Consider the following 23,599-nt stretch of genomic DNA (forward strand, 5'->3'; position numbering starts at 1 on the left):
TTGTTGACAAGACATGCGCCGTGTACCTGATACAACATTACTTCTGATGCTTTCTTATCCATCAGTGCCATAGAGACGTATTACATATTTGCCCTTCTCTTTACAAAGAAAATACACAGCATCTCATGATGAATATAACTCGTACACCGTACAACGCTGGCTAATCCCACAGCGAATTATGCCTATGGCAGTTTGTTGCTCGGTCGAACATGGTCAGACGGTAATTGTAGTAATTTACCATTGTTTGCTTGTTCTCGGTCAACCTTGTGTCATTTTGTTTGGATTGTTTAGAATGTTTGTTGCTTAACTTTTGACGTGATGAATAGTCAGCTATGGAATGTATTTCAAGAAACACGGGTTAATTGTTGTAACATATGCTGAGGCAAATTGACACACTTTTGTAAGTCCATTTGTTTTTTTTTATTGATCTTGTCCTTTAGCATATGTTTTTATTTTATTGGTCTTGTCCTTTAACATATGTTTTTTAACCCTAAGCGCAGCAAACCGGCAGGTATAGGAGAACTGTGAATAGCTGAGTCTGGTCCATACCACTCAGTGATTGACATCCTGAGCATCGATCCACGACTTGGGGTTACGAACCAGCTCACCGAACCACACCGCCCGTCCCATTTCGTCGCCGTGACGACAAGCATGGGTTGCAGGGGAACCTGGGCCCCGTTCCTCAAGGCAATCGTAGCCGTAAGATGATCGTAACTCCCATACTTTAACATAGACTTACGACTGTCGTAGCGCTACGATCGCTTTGAGGAACGAGGCCCTGTTTCATAACTGAATATGATGACAGAATAACCGAGATTTCTTACGTAGATACGGCTATCAACAACAAAAAGGTTTGAGAAAAAAAAGGACAGTGAAGTCAAATTTTATGAAAGAAGAGAGGTCACATTTATCGATTCAAATTTCGGTTTCAATGACTTTCACAAATAAGATTACCAGTATTCACCTCTACGCAAATCGATAGCCATGTATGACATAACCATCGGATGTTGATGTCATGTCGCATCACCCTCTCCCTCCTCCTGACACTTCCTATCCACCCCCATCCCCATCCCCACCCCCATCCCAAAACTCGAACCACCACCACCACAACTGCACACTCATAACCCATAAGAATTCAAAACGAATATTCAGTTATTTGCATTAATATCAACTGAAAGGAATTAATCAGCATTTCGGCTATGCTCTTACAGGGTTTTCTTTCAACTTGGTAACTGTATATGTTAGAAAGTTTAAGAAATGTAACTTCTCATATGTCAAGAAAAGTTTGGACCACAGTGGACATAGGGAAGTATTTAAGAATCCTAATAGTTTAAACCGACATTGGTTCACATCACGAACAGAATCTGTACTCTAGGATCATTTTGTAAAAGTATGAAGAAAAATGGATTTCCTAGTTACCATGGATTATTGGATTCATTATCCGTTTCCTAGTTTTAGCCGTCATTTATATATGTACTTACTGGAAAAAGACTTTGCTTAGTCAAGCGTATTCAAACCTAAACGAACCTACAGATATAAAGAAAACCACTAAACTACCCCCTTCTCACGACTGTCAACAAAACACAATGTCAAACTACCCATTTCTCACGACTGTCAACAAAACACAGTATCCTGTATCACACCGTCATTAATGTGTTTGTCTTTCATTGCGTGTAACTATCCTCATAATTGTAGATATTATGTCACGTGACACCCAAGCTCTGCCTGTAGGTGGTCGACCTCTCACCGACCACATCACACGAACTATCCATGCTTTGTAATTGTCCATAACGATATGCTTTGATGAAGTAATAATCTCCGTCGTATTTGTCAGTATGATTGGTTCTAATCTACATATCATATTTATGGATTGTTCGGTAGGCATTGTTTGGGCGTTGATGGATGACAAAGTTGACACAGTTCTAGATAACACGGTACATGAGACAATGAAATTCACCTCTGACATGAAGTCCATTATTTTCAAAATTTATGAATTTTTTTGGTAAAGGCGAAAGTAAAAGGGGTCGCCTTAAATATGCCCGGGGTAAATTTGTTAAACGCACTGCACGTGCAGCTTGGTTCAACTTGTCTTTTGCATAAATTTGGGTTTCGTTACAAAAAGGTACCTGTTGCGTAATCGCACGATGTCAGCTCTGTCACATAGCAACAGCCTGTTTTCCCCAATTACCGTTTAGTAACGAATTCCAAATTTATGCAAAAGTTTCCATAACTGATATTTGGATATAGTCAACGAATGTCCTGTATCCATGTGTTTTTGCCAAATGCGTAAGGAAAGGAATTTATTTTAGCTATAGAGTCTTGTAATAGCATTTCTTACTAACTCTTTCCAAAAACAGTGAAGTTTGTGAAGTTTGTCAGCTTTCAAAAGTGGAGATTTTGATACGACCCCCCCTCAGTTGTGCGTGACCTGGTTACAGTATTCACACGTACAATGACTTTCCATCTGATTGGATCATTGGCGAGAATATTGTGGGTGGTGAGCTCGCTGTTGGATCTGGGTTAACAATTGTAGTTTTTGCATGAAATTGCCATACATTCATTTCCTTGTGTATTGAAAACAAACACAGTTATTACCTACTTCCATTTATAGGTAATATTATAAGTTCAAAGTTTACAAACATATCGCATGATTCTTATGAAAAATTGAGTAGTCTACTAGTGTATATCAGTCAAACACCACATACCATTGAGGTTTACCTTTAAAGTTTTAAAAATTGAAAATATATAACTAACACATTTTATTTTTAAAAATAATGCCGCAAAAATATTGCCGGGGGATATAGAGGAGAGTGGAGAGGCCGGCGGTGCATGATTATGCCAGAAGCCTTTTGAAGACAGTAGATAATTGTGCCTTGAACATATAACATGAAGTGTATAAATAACGTATATGTCAGGATATCGTCCACGTTGTGATCTGCTGTCCATAAATCCACAAACACCACAGTTGCATCGATTACAGGTGACAGATCACTTGCCGTGATTGATATGTGATATTCACACTGCGCGGAGCTGTTTTAATCCGCTTACGTTGGCGTGACGTTACAGAGTTGCGGTGTCTATATATACACCCTTGTTACAGCGGCTGTAGTAAATGGTAACCCCTGTCATCAACTGAGGTGAAAACACGACCGTGGAGACACCTGTATTTGCCTGTGTATACATACAGGTCTTCATGTGTGTCGGGTATCAGGTATTTCCTCGAGGGGCTAAAATTGACTCGTTTTCATCAAACGTGTAGCGTCACGTATTTCTAATTGTTTCATTGACATTCTAGACGTTGGTGAGTTAGATATGAAGCATACATCTTTATTGATGACAACTTCTTCAAGTCACATTTCGTACTCTCTTTAATACTTACCTATTGAGCTCCCAATTTTCAGAAACGAATTCCCCAATCCTTCACGATTTCTTTTTCACATTGTTTAGTATGGATAAAATATATAAAATTTCTAATCAAATATATATTTCTACAAGCCAAAGAGATGTTTAATATCATAAAAAAATATATTTTGGATATTTGTTCACGTTTGACCTTAATGTTTGCATTATTTGTACCTTAGAGCTGATTTCATATTTATGGTCGTATTTATGAATTTGTTCAAAGAGGAGATCTTTATTATATACGTGGAGTACACATATCAATTGAGTAAGTTTAGTGTTACGCCGCTATCTGCAATATTCCAGCAATATCACGGCGGGGGACACCTGAAATGGGCTTCACACATTGTACCCATGTGGGGAATCGAACCCGGGCCTTGGGCGTGGCGAGCGAACGCTTTAACCACTAGGCTATCCCACCGCCCCTACACATATCAAGAAAATTGACAGTTCATATGGTTTCTGCTGAAAGATTTCCCTGTTTGCTGTTTGACGCCCGTATTCGGCCAAGCAATGGGTGAGGTCGGTCATGGAACAAGATTTATGACGTCATTATGGATCGTGACGTCCTTGGTGCTGTGACGTCATATGACAACAGAACTGATAATTTCCGGTCATTTGCAGTCGCCCGCTAATTTCTGATAACTAAAGGGCGGTTTCATGATAATTCCATCCATTTTAACTAAATTTACGGACACTATATTTTCGTGATACTCTGTTCACCGTGAACTATATTGTTCCACTATATAGGTCCACGCTGTAACTCTCATCCTCGATAATCTCCACGGTATACGTTCCGATAAATTTCCACTAGTACCCTGGATGGATCTGCGGCTCTGATTTTATTACCTCCCTTTGCTGGTTCCGCATTCTCACAGTAGCCAATCAGATAAGCCGCCGTTACAACTGCGCTTGCCAGTGTCAACAAAGATGGCTGTCGCAGCCGCGAAAATTTGTTCGCGGTGCGACTCAGATTTTTGGGGGAAACATACAGACAAATTGACAGGTGTGAAACCTTAAACAAATATATGCAAGAACTCCTTCTACCTCTTTCAGAATACCTCTGCAACAATATATTATTGTGTTGCCAAGTTTAATCGGTTAGATAATTTAAAAAAGCGAAAGTGAGTTGTGATTGGTACGCCGTAGATGCTTCCAGGGTATAGTGGAGATTTATCGGAACGTATACCCTGGAGATAATCGAGGATGTGTCACACTGTGCCATTGTAGATATAGAGTAAGTTTGCACCATTATTAATAATAATAATAAGTCATATTCTATAGCGCACAGTCTCCAAACACCAAGTGATTGCTCGCGGCGCTTAATCAGAATCTGATTATTATTACTCCGGATAACCCAACCTGCCTGTTAGGCGCTAGGAGGTTATAGTCACATGACTTTATCCAACCGGGTACACATTTTCTGCTGGGTGGACAGAGGCAATTTTGAACAAACTCACTTGCCTAAGGTGAGACCACATGTATCACATGTGCTTCGTTGTGGTGCAGGACATAAGTTCTAGAAACTCTCAGGTCTCAGGAGTGCAGCTGTCAAACACAGTCACCAATCCAAGGACTGTCCGAGCTCGTTGTTGCTTAACTTCAACTGATTCGTTGTAGTTGACGTCATGGCTTGTTTCATGTGCTTTGCAAAGTGGGAGAAAGACGACATTGGAATGCTGATTAGTATATATCTCAACTAATTTCCATTCAAAGTATGAAAAATCTTGCTTAACGCTTCGTCAGTCAGAATTTGACGTTTTGTGACAGAACATGAACTGATTTATTTACCATTTCAATAATGTCCAGAATAGATAAACAATTAGACAGTTTGAAACTTGTATCTTAATGTGAACAAGACCTGTTTGGCATCATTATAACAAAAACATCAAAAAGAGTATTTCCAAACACGCAAATATTTTAAAATTGTCAGGATAGAACTTTTCCGCATTCATTATTATGTGGATCGTTCTCTTTATAATTACACAATTACTAATGAAAGAAGTGCTCCTTTTGTATGAACCTATTTGAATAATACTATACGGTTTGACCAAAGGAGGAGATGGCATGGAATATATCTACATATTGTCCAAACAATAACTTTCAAAGGATAAACATGCCGTATTACTGCCATCATATACGTATGATATGATATTGTACATGGCAAAATGTAGATAGTGAAGTAAGGTGTCTGGAAATATGCTTAAAAGATACGTAGAATATAAATCATAAACTGCACAAGCGACATTATATAAATGCTCACATTCAACCGACCTTCACCTCAAAGAAATTCCCAAATATGTACTTACCGAATAACCCATGAGGTACGAGTGATTACGGGAAATATGTCCCGAGTGAAATTAATGTTCACTGTCCCGATCTTTAGCGAGGAACTTGAAGATTAATTTCACGAGGGACATATTTAACGTAATCACTCTTACCTCGTAGGTTATTCTATTTACTACCCATTATGTAATTAAACCGAGAAACCAGTACTTGTTAAAGGTCACATGCAACGCAAAACACAACTTTGCAGATTCTGATACCTTTCGGTATGGACTTACAGTAACAAATTAACAAAAACCCAAATTCAACTTATAAAGTTGAAAAATAACGCGATGAAAAAAAATCTCGCAAAATCGAAGTTCAAACGATTCACTAAATTCACCCAAGCTTGGGTGAAAAGTGGTTTCAACAGCTGTGCTGCGCTGCGCTCATAACGTATGCGCAGTGAAAAGGTTCTCACAGCTTGAAGCGGGATGTCCGGATTATAAGGTCGTGAGCAGGAGTAGTCTAATCTTGCTTGTGTACACACACAACAAATAGTAAATGATCTACTCATTACATAAAAGAACCTTGTTAAAGGTCACATGCAACCAAAAAATCAAACATAATTAAAACACAATTATCACTTATTCGTGACATATAATATACATTGCTGGTTATGAAAAAACATATAAACAAAATTATAAGCGTACAATCGCAAATCAAAAGTGCAATATTGTGTACTTCGGTTTACTTCCCAAGAAACGAAGCAGCCGGGATACCGAACCCAGTCAGAGCGGGTGGGTGTGCACTCAAGTGTAACGGCTGGTTCATTTGCAGATGCCCTGACGGCTTATTGTGTGTGTATATGTAGAGATGTTGGGTTTTGTGTATAACATTTTGCAATCAACAGACATCATAACATGTCATGTGTTCAAGTATCACACCTGCCTGTCTGTGTAATTACATAATGTGACAGAGACCGAACTCGGGCCATAAATCAATGCGTTTTGTTTATGGTGTATAGCCTGATTGGTGTTAAGTTCAAATTGCATGTGGTCAGTGATAGCAGATGTGTATTGAATATTGTCATTAGCAGACAGGCAGGCAGACACACAGATGTCAATAAAACAAGACATTGAGTTTTGTCTGTGACAACGACATATCTATATCACAGTTAGAAATTCTGTCAACGCTAAATAATGACATTGCTTTTAAGTATCGAACTGAGAAAGTGACTCGGTAAGAAGAACGTGTGGTGAAATAGTCAAGTCTGCTAATGACAATATGCAATACACAACTTCGATCACTGACCACGTGCAATTTGGCTATACACCATAAACAAAACGCATTGATTTATGGCTCGTGCACCCGAGTTCTGTCTTTGTCACATTATGTAATTACACAGATAGACCGGTGTGATACTTGTACACATGACATGTTATGATGTCTGTTGATTGCAAAATGTTATACAGAAACAATTAGCATGTATTTACAAAACCCACATCTCTATACACACACAAAGAGACCTGAGTGTATCGGCAAATGAACCAGCCAATGAAAGGCTTCGTTACACATAAGTGCACGCCCACCCGCTCTGACTGGGTTCGGTATCTCGGGTGCTTCGTTTCGAGGGAAGTAAACCCAAGTACAAAATATTGCACTTTTGATTTGCGATTGTACGTTTATAATTTGTTATTTGTATTTGTTTTTTGTCATAATAGCAATGTATATTATATGTCATGAATAAATGATAATTGTGTTTTAATTATGTTTCTTTTTTTTATTGCATCTAATTATAAGCTTTAACTCAAAGCCACATCTTCCTATGTAAGTGTTTACAACTAAATCAGCTGATCTGTATTAATGCGCGGATGAAACCAAACTGGTCAACCTTAACTGAATTGAATTCGAACCACAACATGTATAGTACTGTAGAAAAAGGTTTGAAAAACAACACAATTCAACAGTTTCCAATTTTGTTTGATAGCGATTTTATTAACCACACCCCCTTGTAAAGTTTAAGTTTATTTTCAACGAGTGCAATCGCATATTCAATATTTAGTCGTAGATCGCAAATGTGTCGATCTAACCTACTCGTGTCAGGAGGTTGGTGACTGTTGTTGAATAGAAAACAGCAAATATCTGTCAATTCTTTTTGACGTTAACTTATAAAACAATGAAAATTTGCAAGGGAACAATAAAACGCAGGAATGGTGAACCTTTTTTAAGAAGACGATACACAATTCTGAACGTTTGTCCTCATTTTGCTGAAACGGACTGTGACCTAGTTTTGGCTCGCGTCAGCGTCCTTGTCAGGAACGATAACTCTAAATTTAGTCCGAGTCCGAGTCTAGAACAGTTTTTCGTTCGCAGCTAAACAGTTTCAAATGTCATAGTCAAAAACAGGAACAAAGCTGTCAAAAGTTTTGCTTTTGATGGGGGGATAAAAAAATTCATATTGCAGCAAGTTATTTATGACACTCTCCGGTAAGTGGGGACTTTGGCGCCATGCCGACTCGCTCGATATCGTTTCCGGCAACACTTTCAGTCTATACCTTGGGACTTTCATTTCAGTAAGTTCAGTGTTTATCACATACATACACGTGAAATGAATTTAGTGGTTGTATTTTTCTCGTTACACGTACAGTAATGTACCCGTCCACCTTGATCAGGTCATTGACGTTGATCGCAGTTAACTGGGTAGCCATGTTTGTTTACCAAATACGATAAGACAATTTTATTGCAAAACATGGATAGAATCTATGTTGTTAAGTAAACGACGCCATATTGTTAACCAAGTATGAAATGAAGCATTAAATAAGCATACAAATCGAAATCCTGTACGTTTTTTGTTCTAATTTAAAATCTCGAATCAGTGCGATTACAGCACGGTCAATTCATTAATGAATCAATGAAATGTTATGAATGAACGTAGTGGTGTTAAAGTAGTTCCGACATTCAATGAAAATGTACAAATATACGATCGACCAATCAACGTGGAGACTCACTCTATTGCACATTGTGCAAATATCAAACAGAAATATAACACAGGATCTCCTCATACCCGTTTTTACCCATAATGCACGGTTGGATTTTGGTAGACCTTTTTCTGTTATAAAGCAGACCTTGTAGGAGACAACGTCACCAAGAAATCTTTTGTTATAATTGTTTTGAGGTTACGTGCCATATTGACCCGACTATCACAAGTATGGGTAATAAAACAATGTTGACGTTTGACCTCACAGCCAGTGACCGATGTTTTTACAAAATGGGAGGTTCGCTGACATCAGTTCGCATGAGAGGGACCTTTCCTTGATTCAGGTATAATTGTGAAACAATTTGTGAGACGTTGTTATGCATTCTTCGAATAGACGAGTGCATGTGGGTCTCGGAAAATTTGAAAAAATGCTAAACAGTGTAAAATGGTATTTTTTCTTTGTTTACATAAGCGCCGTCTTACGAGAACAGCGTCCGTTTTTCACACCCAATATGTTTCGTTTGATTTCATCTTGACATGTGGTTTTGGTGACAAAGACCATTGAAAAAGCTCTGGTGAAAACTGATTTAAGTGCCCAGATAACACGACGTCATCGGTCTGTCAGTGGCTATACAGTCGGCAAGCGGACAGTGGCAAGCTCATGATCATTAGTAATATGTTAGTTTTGAAATATAGAACTCCGAAGTTCAATAATTATCCGATATTTACCTTTCAAAACAAAAATGTACTCCAAATAACGTCGTGAATAGCGATTATCATAATGTGTGAAAATTGGCGACATTTATGATATAGCTAACTTTGAAAGGTCATTTTCAGCGCTTTTGCTGACACAATACATTTCAGATACCTGATCTTTCATCTGCTCATTTTTACGAGTCTCTACATCTAGATAAACATACGCAACAGAATGGTAAATTAAACCCTATTAGAAATAATATCCTAAAACGCGAAGAACTATTACCATTTGTGTAGTTGTTCTTTGTTTACGTTGGCAGTACGGTCCCGCGTGCTGTCACAGAAGCCCAAACTGAGAGCAAGCGCCGGAGTGTGTGGATTGAGTGAGCACAGGTGCTTGTAACGCTAAAAACTGTCATCAAGGTATATACTGTCACTAGTGAGGCCCCTTTACTGTCAGTATGTACCTTGATGGCATTGTTGACCCCTGTGTGAATGACTAGGAGAGTACGTACATATCAATCTAATTAAAATCGGATATGATAGGTTAATTTGCAAGCACTTGGGTCTACTTTTAATGAGACTGAGTACGAGCCAGCCAGGTGATGTGTATAAGGGACGATATCGCGAGCTGTAATAAGAGTTTACATATATGTGGGACCGTGGAAACCATGCAAAAAACGTGAGAGAGTTTAGTTTTACGCCGACTTTAGCAATACTCCAAAAATATCACCACAAATGGGCTTCACACACTGTACCCATGTGAGGAATCAAACCTGGGTCTTCGGCATGACGAGCGAACGCTTTATCCTTTCGGCTACCCCAGTCAGTTCCATAATATAAATGGAGAAGTTTTCTATTTGTTTATTGTCCACTTGTAGTCACGACCCGTGTCAGCTTTTTGTTCAATCTGATCAGTAGCTACTTAAAAAAGAAAGAATACAGATATATACCGTGCCCTTGGGAGCACGGACGAGTTGCTGAAAGACAAAGGATACATACGTACGTGATGATTCTGGGATACGAACCGACCTGCGGATCCTGGTACAGCCAATAAGCACAAGTGTGTGGCACGTTAACCTAGCACTTCTGTGTTTATTCCTTAACGTTTAGACCCGTGAAGATCCGGGTTAGAATATTGGTCTTCAGTAACCCATGCTTGTCGTAAGAGGCGACTAACGGGATTGGGTGGTCAGGCTCGCTGACTTGGTTGACACATGTCATCGTATCCCAATTGCGTAGATCGATGCTCATGCTGTTGATCGCTGTATTGTCTGGTCTAGACTGGATTATTTACAGACCGCCGCCATACAGCTGGAATATTGCTGAAAACGTGAGAGAGTTTAGTTTTACGCCGACTTTAGCAATACTCCAAAAATATCACCACAAATGGGCTTCACACACTGTACCCATGTGAGGAATCAAACCTGGGTCTTCGGCATGACGAGCGAACGCTTTATCCTTTCGGCTACCCCAGTCAGTTCCATAATATAAATGGAGAAGTTTTCTATTTGTTTATTGTCCACTTGTAGTCACGACCCGTGTCAGCTTTTTGTTCAATCTGATCAGTAGCTACTTAAAAAAGAAAGAATACAGATATATACCGTGCCCTTGGGAGCACGGACGAGTTGCTGAAAGACAAAAGGATACATACGTACGTGATGATTCTGGGATACGAACCGACCTGCGGATCCTGGTACAGCCAATAAGCACAAGTGTGTGGCACGTTAACCTAGCACTTCTGTGTTTATTCCTTAACGTTTAGACCCGTGAAGATCCGGGTTAGAATATTGGTCTTCAGTAACCCATGCTTGTCGTAAGAGGCGACTAACGGGATTGGGTGGTCAGGCTCGCTGACTTGGTTGACACATGTCATCGTATCCCAATTGTGTAGATCGATGCTCATGCTGTTGATCGCTGTATTGTCTGGTCTAGACTGGATTATTTACAGACCGCCGCCATACAGCTGGAATATTGCTGAGTGAGTGAGTTTAGTTTTACGCCGCTTTTAGCAATATTCCAGCTATATCACGGCGGAGGACACCAGAAATGGGCTTCACATATTGTACCCATGGGTGGAATCGAACCCGGGTCTTCGGCGTGACGAACGAACGCTTTAACCACTACGCTACCCCACCGCCCTGAATATTGCTGAATCAAAGCAAACCGTATAGTTGGACGTTGCACTCAGCAATACTCCTCATACACGACGCTGTCTGAAGATGGTCAAGTCTGGACCGGACACTCCAGTGATAGACATCATGAGCATGGACCTGAGCTACTTAACGACGATGAGTGAGTGAGTATAGTTTTACGCCGCTTTCAGCAATATTCCAGGAATATCAATCACGACGGTGAACACCAGAAATGGGCTCCACACATTGTACCTATGTGGAGAATCGAACCTGGGTCTTCGGCGTGACGATCGGACGCTTTAGGCTACCCCACCGCCCCCTGCACGACGATGACATGTATCAACCGAGTCAGCGAAATTGACCACCCAATCCCGTTAGATGGCCCGTACGGCCCGGACACGGATTACGCTCTCTGCACGTGTTTGTGTGGCAGGTTTAATGGATGTTTACACTGGTCTCACCGTGACGGAAATACACCTTTATAGTCCTGTCCTACATACCTGGGAATCTGCCTACCACTGTTGACGGACATTGTCTTGACGTCACAACTGTTATTTATGGTAATATGTTTAACCATTTGAGGTAATCCTGTGCTGACCTCTCCAAGGTTCTCCTGCATTCCTTCTACACACAGAAAGGTTAAAATGAGAATTTTTTGTTGTTGTTTGGCTGTTCAAACAGTGTGCGAAATAGCCACTGGCCCGTGGCTAGTAAAAGTTAAAAGTGCAGTCGGGCCAGTAAATCTCTACAGACACCAGCCTGACTGACGTGTGAATGTTCATGTACTTTGTAAATACATCACTCTCTCTGAAATGTTAAGTTATAATACACTTTAAAATATTTTAAGCTTATCCCTTGATAAAAATGTTCATCATATTAGCAGCTTAATGATGAAACCCGTGTCATACCAACAATCTCTTATTCTCATCTATCATTGTAATATTTTGCTTAGTTTCTACATTCACATTTCGGGTTAGTGAATTATTTTGTGGGCTAGTAACTTTCAGGCATAGGTAGCCCGACTGGCTAGCAAAATTTGGAAACTATTTTGCGCACTGTATTCAGCATCAATTTGGTACACATGTACTAGGAAGTGTGTCATCAATTTTGTACATGAAAAATTATGCTTAAAATATATGGGGAAGGGGGCATTGATTTTGTACATGATGGGGGGGCTCTTACTTTGTACATAAATTTGGGGGGGGGGTCACTCACATTGTACATGCTTCTTCATAAGAACCATCATCACCCCCCATCCCCCAGCCATAAATTATGAACTGTGTGAAAGCTGGAATTAAGGCAAAACATATTGAAGTCAATTCCTGAATTGTCACCAAAGGGAAGCAACTCTGCAGCACCATCTGTCCCACCCTGATAGGACAGACCTAAAAGCACTGCTTCTCCACTATTATCAACATATGTTATATGCATACTCAAACACGAACACATCACTTGTACAATACCATTTTATTCACATCTGTAAAAATCTCACTGAGAAATTCAACAATGGTAAACCAATACCCAATAAATTACACACATGATGAAAGCACAGACCATATAATAGATTGTAGTCTCTGATGAAAGCACTAGAACAAGTAGCACTGTTGAGAGAACAAGTAGCACTGTGGAGGAAGTAGTTGACCAGCTCCTCTCACGGATGACAAGCATCCTCACCAAGCACTGCTCCATAACAAAAACACTGTACCTGTACACAGGGCAAATACATAAAGAGAGCTATTATTGACATAGTCACTCTATAAAAATTTTAATATTCATTTAATTTATGAATATATTTTGAAAACATGTTTCTTTTTCAGTGATCTGTTAATATTTATTATTATATATTTTCCATGCTTTTGTGCAATTGACACCAAATATAGCCTGGTTCACAGACTGGTGAATCTCTAGTTTTACATCTTAAGAGATGCAGTTTTATTAGAACATTCAGATAGAAGAGGAACAATTATTATGGATAGCTTACTTCTTTACTGCAATAGGTTTTGGTGTAGATGGTAACACCGTTATCAAGCAAGTGATGATAACTTGCACGATAACGGTGTTCCTACACCGAAATATCACACCTATTTCAATAAAGGAGTTTCCTATTCATAAAGTTGTTCCTCTTCATGATAGTAGTTTCCAAGTGCCACTTGGAAAAGTTAAAACATTCAGAATGGTTTACTGAAAAACATTTTAAGCATCTTGTTGATAACGAAGCAGGTGATGATGTTGATTTATGACATCATCTTACAATCAGGGAATACATACATGTACCAACCAACAAAACAACACCCCACATTGTTGATATATGTTAATGTAAACACACACTGAAGGTATTGATTCCCAGCACATTGTCGTGTCCAGGTATAGTTCAAAAGGGCAAAGAAATTTAAAATATCTGGACGCTGACCAGTCAATCTGGGACATTGATGACACAGAGTTAGTGAGGGAGTCAATACAGTTGACAACCATATTACCATGGCAACAGCGTGGTATTCTTCCTCATCAGCAGCCATTTTGACCAGCAAATCCACACTGCAGTCTGCTGTTGAGACAGGCTTCTTGTATCAGAATCAACATGCACCGAAACCCCACAAAGGATCACTTGTTGCACACAAATCTAATGTATTTGGGGAAACAACTGATGAAAAATATACAAAATCAAGATGACTTCGTCAACAAGTCTTCCCCCATCTTCAATGACCCACATACAAAACCCTCACTGTCAGACCCACCACACATTATCTGTGACTGTACCACAACGGAACCAAACTCATAAAATTCCCAAGATGGACAAAACCAACAGGCAAGGAAACAAACACATAGTCACTTTACATCAATGTACACACTGTCAGAGAAGGAGCTACAAAATCTTAATTATATACAGCCCTGTTTAAACTAACCAACATTTAATGGTCAGTAACATACAAGTGCCACTCAAGGCTTTACAACTTATTGAAGTCGGACGCTGGTCGGAGTCCAAATTACATAACGATGTGGAAATGTTTATAAGGCCAGACCAATTTTCTTTCTTGTTTTACTGATCCACCGGCCGTATTTTTTCAAGAATAAAAATAAAAGTTAACTTTCCCCACTCAAAAAATAAAATTCTACTGGTTTTATTGGCAAATAATGTAAACATACAAGAATTCTTTTTAGGTTGTTTTTTGCCCCATATACACTTCATAAGTTGCCAAAAGAAAAATACTTTTAGTGTTTAGAAGGAATATTACTTTGACTGGTGATTTTATTTTTATTTATTTCCCCCCCTGCCTTTAAGTTTTCTGAGAACAAAAATCTGTAAAACGAGACATAAAATTGGGCTGGCCTAAACATTATTCAACAACACAACATGACAAACACTTCCTGGAAGTCAAAACGGTAAAACTCTGTCACATGACATAAAACATGTCACATGAAATGTACATACCGGTAATCAGTCATTAATTTCTGTTTAGTAAAATGAGTTATGTAGCAACACAATTTCAACACTGTCTATTTCATTCATACAGGGTATCTTGACCTTGGTCTGTTTGACTGACATTTTACAAGTTGATGAGTAATAAGAAAGGAAGGCTACTTTATGGATCACAACTTCTCTATTTTATTATAATGCAACATTTCAGTATAGATTCTGATACTGTTTCAAGCAAGAGTTCTGTACTACAGGACAGAGCAGACTTCTATACATCTACAAAATCTGCTGTGACTGTAGCAAGCCCGATGTAAGTGAAACTTCCCTTTTCAAAATTGTCAGAATCAGAGTGAGTGAGTATGGTTTTACGCCACATTAGCAATATTCCAGCAATATCACGATGGGGAACACCAGAAATAGGCTCCACACATTGTACCCATGTGGGGAATAGAACCTTTAACGGTCTTAGGACATGACGAGCCAACGCTTTAACCACTAGGCTACCCCTCCACCGCCTGTCAGAAGACTTACCACTAAATTAGACTGAGAGTTACTCATCTCAGATCACATCATCAACTGCCTTGATCACAATATCACTTGGGACAATGGAGAAATATTCTCAACAACTGACTGACTGACTGAGTTTGGTTTTACGCCGCTTTTAGCAATATTCCAGCAATATTATGGCGGGGGACACCAGAAATGGGCTTCACTCATTGTACCATGTGGGGATTCGAACCCGGGTCTTCGGCGTGACGAGCCAACGCTTTAACCACTAGGGTACCCCACCGCCCTATTATCAACAAACCTTCAAGACTTCACCAAAAGAATCCCCCAACACAAACCAGGGTGCCGTTGTACTGAGGGAATTAGCGCCAAGGTGATCGAAACTCCCACAGCTTATCATAGACTTATGACAGTCTTAGTGCTAAGAATGCTTTGCACAACAGCACCCTGATCTGTCTCCTCAGTCTCTCACCCCCATTATTATCCCTTCTGCCCAGCACTTTCTTCAATGCTAAAGCCCTAAATTAAGCAAGTCTAGATTTCCTCAGCTTCTGAATCTCCCATCCCATTGGGCTCCTTTTCAATTTAAGTGCAGGTGTCCCCTGAATATGTATAATTCTACAGAAACAAATAATTCCTTATGCATCTATGTATTTGTTATAACCTTACAAAACACCAATGATGTTATATATATATTGTCTTTTAGGTCATATGTATTTCATCTGAGACTTGAAATGGACTATAAAAAAATTAAATAAATAAGTAAATTAAAAACAAAAATGAAAAAAAATGAAAAAATCAAATACAATAAAATTTGTTTTGGGACACCTGCACTTTACAGGTTCCTGCCTTCAGAACCCTAACCCTGCGTGGACTTCCGGGAACCCGTAAAGTGCAGTCTACCCCATATTCTGAGATAAGTGTTAGTCTACAAACCCTTAATTAACAGAAAACAGAGAATCTCATCCGATCTGCTTACAATGAACTGATAAAACAACAGACCACTCCACGTATCATTGCTAGTTAATCTTTTCAGCTATGTATATTTGTTCTGCCTCATGTACAGATACATCCCACCAGCTGTTACTGCATCAATTACCAATATCCATTGTTGTCGTTGATGTAAGTCCCTTTCATGCATACCATGATGGAATTTGTGTCAATTTGTACTGGATTTTTAGAAGTCTGTTCTGTGCTGTAGAACTTCACTCTTGCATGAAAACAATATAAGAATCTATACCAAAATGTCACATCATAATATACCAAAAGATTCTTTGAGAGGCATTTTAGAAGTTGTAAAGATGAAGGAAAACCAAGTTCTATGGATAGTCAACTTCTTTATTGCAATGAGTGCGACGTTTTGCTGCTTGATAACGGTGTTAGTACCTACACCGAAACGTCGCACGCATTGCAATAAAGAAGTTGACTGCCTATAGAATTTATTTTTTTTCATACCAAAAGATATTACACATGTTATATTTGGGATTACATTTTGTCAGTAAATATACTAAAGAAACTGTCATCCATCAAGTGCCCTACCTCTCTTATCTTGACCTTAATAAACAGACTCAGAGCAGTCCATCCATCAAAGGGTAAACAGGTGACACTATCTCACATACATTACAGTTTGTCCTCCCTACAGACAGAATGGACTCAACCATGATAGGGCTGTTTCACTTTACAGCAAATTCAGAGTGACAGCATTTTCTAATTAATTATACAATTAACAGTTCTACAAATCCAAATTTTAGACATTTGACAAAAAGTACTTGTAAGTCAATATAACTATTCACATAACTTTCAGTGTTGAAAAGAGTTGGAAACAGGTCAAAAAGGGAAATTTGCTTATGATGACCAATGAGTATTGCAGGGGGATGCAGCTTTTCGAGAAAGGGGGGGATGCACACTCTTGAGACAGGGGGGGTGCACACTTTATTTTCACATGAGTTTCAATGGTCATTTAATAAACTTTCAGGACAAAAGGAGGGGAGCGCACCCCTATGACCCTATGGTGTTGCTACATCGACTTTCTGTTTTTTCTTGTTTAACGCTGTACACAGCAATATTCCAGCGATGTGGTGACAATCTGTAAATAATCGAGTCTGGACCAGACAATACAATGATTAACATCATGAGCATCAATCTGAGATATGATGACGTGTCAACCAAGTCAGCGAGTCTGACCACCTGATCCCAATAGTCGTTTCACATTGCTGAAGTTCTTTGAGGGGTATACATCAGTTTAGAAAGCGACAGTGCCTCCACAACACTACCAGCTTACTGTACATCTACTGCTTGCATAACTTAGGTAATAGCAGGTGGGTTGGTGAAAGACTTGATGTGCAGTAAAATATTCTGGACAGGACTGACTGACTGACTGACTGAGTTTGGTTTTACGCCGCTTTTAGCGATATTCCAGCAACATCAGGTAAATAGGCTTCACAAATTGTACCCATGGGGATTCAACCCGGGTCTTCGGCGTGACGAGCCAACGCTTTAACCACTGGGCTACCCCACCGCCCCTTCTGGACAGGAAGCTACAGAGAAATTCATAAAGCTCCTTTATATACTGCTCAGATGAAGCTTAGTAATCATACGTTTATCATTTAACTGAGGCATTTATATATGACATAAAAACATGTATGTCGTCCCTACTGACGATCTTATGTGAAAACTGAGCTTTTTTCCCCCGAGAGCATGGTTTCATGCAAAAGCCAAACATCAGTACAATTATACCAGAGATATCATCAAATTACACAGAGTTGTTGGTGCTACTCATATTCAATGATAATTTTGATTCCTATTTTTTCATGAAAAGGAAATAGTAATGAGATAATGATAAATAGAATTCACCACTCATGTTTATTAATCTGTTTCAGTATTTGCTGATAACTGGTAATATTTCCCATAGTAGAAAACACTAATGATGAATCCTTCATATACTACTCAAAACAAGTTACAGAATGCCCTTCAACTTCACATTACCGTAGTTTACGTTTCCATGGCAACACTGTGTGTTTGTTTCATAATGTGAGGATATTGACTGTCATCGCATGTCAGTCAGTTTAGTTTTATGCCGCTTTTAGCAATATTCCAGCAATATCATGGCGGGGGACACTAGAAATGGTCTTCACAAATTGTACCCATGTGGGGATTCGAACCCGGGTCTCCAGCGTGACGAGCCAAAGCTTTAACCACTAGACTACCCCACCGCCCCCATACTGATACGGAACACTGATACGGATTGGTGACATAATACTTCAGAATCAGAAATGCGACTTTGATGAATATTTTGAAGTTCTACATGTTACTTTAAACTTTCTTATTGTTTAAATAAAATAAATAAATGAATAAAATGACTTACAATGGAAGGTTCTAAAAAATGAGAATCTCGTCAACCTGTGATAGCTGTGTGCTTTAATCTTCTGGCACAGGCTTATCATCATATGTCAGTTAGTTTAGTTTTATGCCACTTTTAGCAATATTCCAGCAATATCATGGCGGGGGGACACCAGAAATGGTCTTAACACATTGTACCCATGTGGGGAATCAACCCCAGGTCTTTGGCATGACAAGTGACCTTTTTTACCACTTTTTTACCCCACCGCCCCTTCACCTACAGAATACCGGATACCTACCAACCATATTGTTTAGTGTCACATCACCCTAACCCTAACCCTAACCCTAAACCTAACCCTAAACCTTACCCTAACCCTTACCCTTACCCTTACCCTTACCCTAACCAAAAGTGAACTTGCGTGCTTTCAAAGATGGCGGAAGGTATCTCACGATATTACTATACAAACTATAGTAATAAACTCACCGTGAGGCTAACTATACAAACTATAGTCATATAAACAAACAGGACAATACATCCTGACAGATGAACTATAGTCATATAACCAAACAGGACAATACATCCTGACAGATGAACTATAGTCATATAACCAAACAGGACAATACATCCTGACAGATGAACTATAGTCATATAAACAAACAGGACAATACATCCTGACAGATGAACTATAGTCATATAAACAAACAGGACAATACATCCTGACAGATGAACTATAGTCATATAACCAAACAGGACAATACATCCTGACAGATGAACTATAGTCATATAACCAAACAGGACAATACATCCTGACAGATGAACTATAACAATATGGAAGAATTAACCTTATTTTGAGTAATATTGATTTCAAATCTCTATCCAAATCCAAAATTTAGTTTGGTTTACTGATAAGCACAACTAAATGTATATACTTGAAGTCAGGGGAATCATTCTCATAAGATTTGTATATATAAACCTTATCTGAAATCAAACTGATAATTGTACACTTGAGTTGAGACATGTTCTCCTAATGGAACTTGACCAGTACAAGTGGGCTCTTGAATTAAAGCAGGATTCTACGCTATCAAGAGGATCATCTCCATGGAATATCAACTGAGTATAAAGTCCAAATAAAATCATTTTAAGATGTGGGTAGAAAGCTAGAAGTGATATAGATCTCCGATGTTTGCCACATATCAGCATGGGTATGGGGCTGACAAACAAGGAAACATATTCAGGCTGAACTCGAACCCACATTCATTGGTTTGTCAAGGGGCGGTGGGGTAGCCTAGTGGTTAAGGCGTTCGCTCGTAACGCCGAAGACCCGGGTTTGAATCCCCACATGGGTACAATGTGTGAAGCCCATTTCTGGTGTCCCCCGCCGTGATATTGCTGGAATATTGCTAAAAGAGGCGTAAAACTAAACTCACTCACTCACTGGTTTCTCAAATGTCAAAGGGACACAACTCTGTACACCTACATGGAGCACCTTGCATGTTACATGATTGAGCAACTGTACAAACATCAGAAAGAAAGATATTGGAGAGCCTTTCATATCATGTTGATTTATATTTGTTCTACTTCCACCTGTTCAGCATCACATGCAAGAAAAAGGTGATGTAAAAGGGGTTTCTGATTTGGCAATTCATAAGTTGATGAGTCATGTAATTTTTTGGAAAACACTGACTGACTGACTGAGTTTAGTTTTACGCCGCTTTTAGCAATATTCCAGCAACATCACGGCGGGGGACACCAGAAATGGGCTTCACACATTGTACCCATGTTGGGATTCGAACCCGGGTCTTCAGCGTGACGAGTCAACGCTTTAACCACTAGGCTACCCCACCGCCCCTTTTGGAAAACAAATCATCCAAAAGCTTTGACATAACATTGTTACACTATTCTTGGAATATATACCTTATGATCTATTAACTTGCCAAATGTATGAATGTTTCTGAAACAATATAAACAAACAGCATGGTGAGGGTGAACCAAACCCAGCATCCCCATCTCCATCCCCATCACCAGATCTGTCTGTGGCACGTGATCTACAACTGTCACTAACGATGTTGGACATTGTCCTCCTTGACCCTGGTACAAAGGTATGGCATGTTGACCAATAAAGTCTCATGAGACAACGATGGATGACGAGGACAGTCCCATCTATCTCCTCGTACACAATGTGAACCCAACAATGGTGTTGACCACGGTTTAAAACTGACTGTTGTGCAATAAAAATTGGTTTTCATACAACAGTTTGTCTGTTTGTTTAATGATCAAAACAATATATAGTACCCAAAGAAGCTTAGGAAAACTCAATATTTTCATATTACTGTCGTAAGCGCGTGAATGAGTAAGGTTTTACGCCACTTATAGCAATATTTCATCACGCCACTTATAGCAATATTTCATCACGCCACTTACAGCAATATTTCATCACGCACTTTACAGCAATATTTCATCATCGCCACTTACAGCAATATTTCATCATGCCACTTACAGCAATATTTCATCACGCCACTTTACAGCAATATTTCATCACGCCACTTACAGCAATATTTCATCACGCCACTTACAGCAATATTTCATCATGCCACTTACAGCAATATTTCATCACGCCACTTACAGCAATATTTCATCACTTCACCACTTACAGCAATATTTCATCACGCCACTTACAGCAATATTTCATCACGCCACTTACAGCAATATTTCATCAATACCACTGATGATAGCAATATTTCATCATGCCACTTATAGCAATATTTCATCACGCCACTGATAGCAATATTTCATCATGCCACTTACAGCAATATTTCATCACGCCACTGATAGCAATATTTCATCATGCCACTTTATAGCAATATTTCATCATCGCCACTTACAGCAAGCCACTTATAGCAATATTTCATCACGCCACTTATAGCAATATTTCATCAAAATCAAAAGTGGGGGACAACCAAATTGGCTTCACATACAGTACCCATGTGGGGAATCAAACCCAGATGTTTGACATGACAAGCGAACACTTTACCCACTAGACTACCCCAAGTCCCCTTACTACTACAGGTAACTTGTTATGTCAGTGAGCATGTTTACTGTTGTATTCCCCCATCTCTGTTATGTTAACCCTAAAAATATAACAGATCCTGAGGATGACAAACAATGCCCAAGGGCTAATGTAATAATGTCAGAAGGATAAGAATACAACGGAGGCCAGTCTTGATGATGTACCTTTACATGATGGAAACAGTTCCAGGCAGCCAGAAGCAGTACAGTCAGATAAGACTGATAGACCACGTTCACAAGTCGGTTAAGAGGTGCTCCTTGTCTCAAAAGAATGACATGTATAGAGTTTTCATTCTTATAATAGGCAAGTCTACATAAGAGGCTACCAGTCAATTATAAGGACAAATTCCTTTTATCATTTATATAATTATGTTTTAAACTGAGAGAGAGTGAGTGAGTGAGTGAGTGAGTGAGTGAGTGAGACATTACGCTATCAAGAGGATCATCTCCATGGAATATCAACTGAGTATAAAGTCCAAATAAAATCATTTTAAGGTTAGAAGGGGGGTGTGTGTAGTAGTAGTAGTAGTAGTAGTAGTAGTAGTAGTAGTAGTAGTAGGTCTTCTGCTGCTTTCCGCAGTATTCCAACAATAACAATATCATGGCAGGGGATGCCAGACATGGGATTCATACATTGTATCCATGTCAGGGATTCATACCATTGCCCCTGAACCATTTCACAGCTTCATCCCATTTATGATACAAAGCCATCAGAAGACACTGATTGTTTACATACTCTTGTTGTTGTTTACTATTTCAACATGTTCAAAGATTAATCGATTCAAATGAAATCATAAATGTCTGTAATCAATTCTCCCAGCTAAACGTCTATCCATATAAACAGCCCTACTTCAGAGGTGAAAATCCTTAGCTTACACTGAAATAACCTTAATACATGTTAAGTGACATTTCAGAAGCTGTAGGATCAATACTGAATTTGATTGATAAAAGGTAACTGTATTTATATTTAAGTGTCACATTAATGGAAAGAAGAGTGAGTGAGTTTAGCTTTACGCCACAATCAGAAATATTCCAGCTATATTGCGGCAGTCTGTAAATATTCGAGTCTGGACCAGACAATCCAGTGATCAACAGCATGAGCATCGATCTGCGCAATTGGGAACCGATGACGTATGTCAACCAAGTCAGCCAGCCTGACCACCCGATCCCGTTAGTCGCCTCTTACGACAAGCATGGGTTACTGAAGGCCAATGTTCTAACCCGGACCTTCACGGGTCATGGAAAGAAAAAGTTGTAATTTATAGGTCAACTGTGTCTTCGTAAGTATCAGGTTACATAGAATATATTGACTGTAGATGTTCTGAAAGAACTATAGTGAATAATCTGACAAAAGATAAGTTACAAGATTACACATATTTTTTAAAATATCAATGCTGTTTCTGTTATGTTTCCAACACTGCACTGACTGACTGAGTTTGGTTTTACGCCGCTTAGAGTAATATTCCAGGAATATCACGGCGGGGGATACCAGAAATGGGCTTTACACATTGTACCCATGTGGGGATTTGAACCTGGGTCTTCGGCGTGACGAGCCAACGCTTTAACCACTAGGCTACCCCACCGCCCCTCCAACACTGGAACTATCGGGGCAACAAGTCTCACGCGATGTAGGCAGGGACTCTCTTGCATCATCCTAGAAATCCTAGAAACGTCTCGTTCTTGCCTAATTTCTAAACATATATAAACACATATGATAGGGCTGGCTATTGATACAGATCACAGAGATTAATAATATTTAACTAAATATTGATCAATTATTGTAAATGTCAGAGAAG

This window comes from Haliotis rubra, unplaced genomic scaffold (genome assembly GCF_003918875.1).
Source record: "Haliotis rubra isolate DU_JTF1 unplaced genomic scaffold, ASM391887v1 Scf15, whole genome shotgun sequence".
Taxonomy (NCBI): domain Eukaryota; kingdom Metazoa; phylum Mollusca; class Gastropoda; order Lepetellida; family Haliotidae; genus Haliotis; species Haliotis rubra.